This window comes from Octopus bimaculoides, chromosome 26 (genome assembly GCF_001194135.2).
Source record: "Octopus bimaculoides isolate UCB-OBI-ISO-001 chromosome 26, ASM119413v2, whole genome shotgun sequence".
Taxonomy (NCBI): Eukaryota; Metazoa; Mollusca; class Cephalopoda; order Octopoda; family Octopodidae; genus Octopus; species Octopus bimaculoides.
This window is the reverse complement of record NC_069006.1, coordinates 19974989-19978415: the sequence shown is the minus strand read 5'-3', so window position 1 is coordinate 19978415 and position 3427 is coordinate 19974989.

Below are 3427 nucleotides of genomic sequence, written 5' to 3'. Positions count from 1 at the left end.
TGTGTATATATATATATATATATATATATATATATATATATATGTATGTATTTGTGTGTGTGTATGTGCGTATCTATATGTCTATGTGTGTCTTTATGTCCGTGTTTGTCCTCCATCACCGCTTCACAAACGGTGTTGGTTTGTTAACGTCCCCATAACTTAGCGGTTCAGTAAATGTGTCCGATAGAATAAGTAGTAGAAAACAAATACTGGGGTGGGGGGGTCGATTCTTTCGACTAGAATTTCTTCAAGGTGCCCCAGCATGGCCGCAGTATGTGTGTGTGCTTCATTGTGTGTGTGTGTGTGTGCATAGACTGGAATCCTTTCCTGTCGCGGTTACATATTTAAACGACATGGTTACCTTACTCTAGTCAGAGCATAGATTCTCTTCAATTTTGCACAACATACTGGGTGTATACGACATTTGAACACAGGCAACCGAGAGGGTGGGATGGTCGGTAAAATGAGAGATCACTAGTCGGGTTTCCTGTCATCATCACTACGCTTGTTCAATTGTAAAAACACTTTATTCTAAAATAGCCCAGCCCAGCTAAGTGGATACCATAGCAAACAATGTACTTCGGTGGGAAGCGTAAACCGAACAAACTGCCACTAAGTACTGTAAAATGTGAGATTGAGTATCTCATCCACATATCTGGTGAAGAAGGTACAGCAGGAGCGCATGTTGAGAGTCGAGGGTAGAGTGCTGGGCGTAAAGACTAGAGCGTTGAGCGTAGTGTTGAGCAGAGGGCGTTGAGTGTAGAGCGTAGAGCGTAGCCCGGAGAGCGTAAAGCGTTGAGTGAGGGGCATTGAGCGAGTGGCGTGGAGTGCTGAGCGTAGATCGTCGAGCGTGGAGCGTAGATCGCTGAGCGAAGGGCGTTGATCGTTGAGCATTGAGCGTTGAACGTCGAGTGTAGAGCGTTGCCCGGAGGGCGTAAAGCGTTGAGTGAGGGGCATTGAGCGAGGTGGGTTGAGCGTAGATCGCTGAGCGAAGGGCGTTGAGCATTGAGCGCTGAACGTAGAGTGTAGAGTGTGGAGCGTAGAACGCGGAGCATAAAGCGTTGAGCGTAGAGTGTAGAGCGTGGAACGTGGAGCGTAGAGCGTTGATGTGTTCACATCCCCGGCACACAACGGTTTAGCAAAAGCACTCGGCTTCAGAAATGAAGGCCTTGGGTCGATTTGTTCGACTAAAACCCTTCAAGGCAGTGCTCCAGCAGGGCCGCAGTCAAATGACTGAAACGAATAAAACAATAAAAGAAGAAAAAAAGAAAGTCGCTGGAAAATATCTGCCAGTTTTAAAAAGTTGAATACATAAAAGCTGAATTCTCATAGATTCAGCACAGACACAACGAAACAAGACATGGCCACACAAACAACACAAGTTTAAAAGGTACTAAAAGTCAACGGATACCCAGCATGTGTTATCAGTCGCCAATACGGCGCGCAAACCCGTCAGAACGGAAGAACTCTCCAAACACTTGTTTTCTAAAGTTATTACACGTCAGTGACAATACAACAGCTGCTATCCGCAAAGCCATCTGTAAGGAAGGGCTCTACACACATCTGGTCCACTCAAGACCTTCCCTACGGAAATGTTTATCGCTGAAACGGCTCCCCTATATCAGGAATTTATGCACGTTGACCGTCAGTTCCATCCGTAACAAGGACGTGCGACTGTAACACACGGATATCTTTTACATATTTTGCAATGATTGAAACATTGTGCCAAAATTAGAAAGATATTTAAAGCGACGAGCTGGCAGGATCGTTACCGCACTGGACAAAATGCTTAGCGACATTTTTTTTTTTTTTTTCGGCCTTTTACGTTCGGAATTCAAATGACGCTGAGGTCGACTTGGTCTTCTTCCTTCTGGTTAAGTACTGAGGTCAATATCATCGACTTACTCTCTTCTCTAAAGTTGCTGGCTTTTGCCAAAATTTGTAAGTCATGATATTTTGAGTTAAAATCTCCTTTTCAAAAGGAGATATAACTATGCACCTATTTTGTTGTCGTGTCGAATTTTTGTGTGTGAGTCAAGTAGGAAAAGTAAAAACTAGTAGGGGAGAAGAATTTAGCTAGCGAGTCCAGAAATACAGAGAATGTAGTAGCGGTGGGTGAAACATATACATAGAAAACGACGGGTTGATAAATAAGTAAATAACTGCATTCATCACGGTCGTAATTATATCGAGGGCACGTGACCGAGTGATTAGTATATTGCGCTCACGATCGCGAGGGCGTGATTTTGATTCTCTTAATGTGACAGTCCCATGGAGGGAATAATACTACTGCTATTTAGCCCCAGGAAGCACCACCGCTTCCTGTCGGCCTTGACACATTTCCTGTGTCCTTATTTTTACAAGAGGGAGACAAGCACCTCCACCCAGCTAAGCCTGCATCCAGAGACATGTTTCTGAGTCTTTGCTCGTCATCAGTCTGGAGTAGCATCACTACTGCATACTGTGTGTGTGTGTATGTGTGGTTTCGAAGTGAGTCCCACTGTCCGTCAATTGGACAAGTGTCTTCTCCCATAGCCTCAGTCCAAGCAAACTTCTTACTAAACAGCTAGTCTGCGCCTAATACACATTGATTTCAAATTGTGGCACAAGGCCAGCAATTTTGGGGGTGGAGATAAATCGATTACATTAACCCCAGGTCTCAACTGGTAATTATGTTATCGACCCCCGAAAGGATAAAAAGCAAAGTTGATCTCGAGAGAATTTGAACTCAGAACGTAGCGACGGGTGATTGAGAGAAGGGGACTAGTCGATTACATCGACTTCAGTACGCAACTGGTATTTAATTTATCGACCCCGAAAGGATAAAAGGCAAAGCTGACCTCGACAGAATTTGAACTCAGAACGTAGCGACGGGTGATTGCGAGAAGCGGACTAGTCGATTACATCGACTTCAGTACGCAACTGGTATTTAATTTATCGACCCCGAAAGGATGAAAGGCAAAGCTGACCTCGACAGAATTTGAACTCAGAACGTAACGACGGGTGAAATACCGCTGAGCATTTCGACCGGCGTGCTAACGATTCTGCCAGCTCCACACCTTTAATTGTAAGAAAATAATGACAACCAACAAAGCGACTGACTGGTTGTTGAAAAGCAAAGAAAGACCCTGTAGACCCTTAAAGTACAAATAATAGGAAATTCTATCAATTTGTTAAATCGACAACATCTTAAATGATTTCCTTCTTAAAGATAGGTTATATGAAAAAAGAATACGATTAAGTCATGTTCACAACGTGTAGCAAAGATATTTTGCAATGTGAGTAAATTCGTTTCGTTTCATTTGGGAATCGAAAGTAGTTTTATGAGATGTGATCTTGCTTCAAGGCGTCCATCCGTGTTTGTCGATAATTGGTTCGCCAAAGCTGTATGAAATGTTTTATAATCACAATGTGATTAAAAACTGGC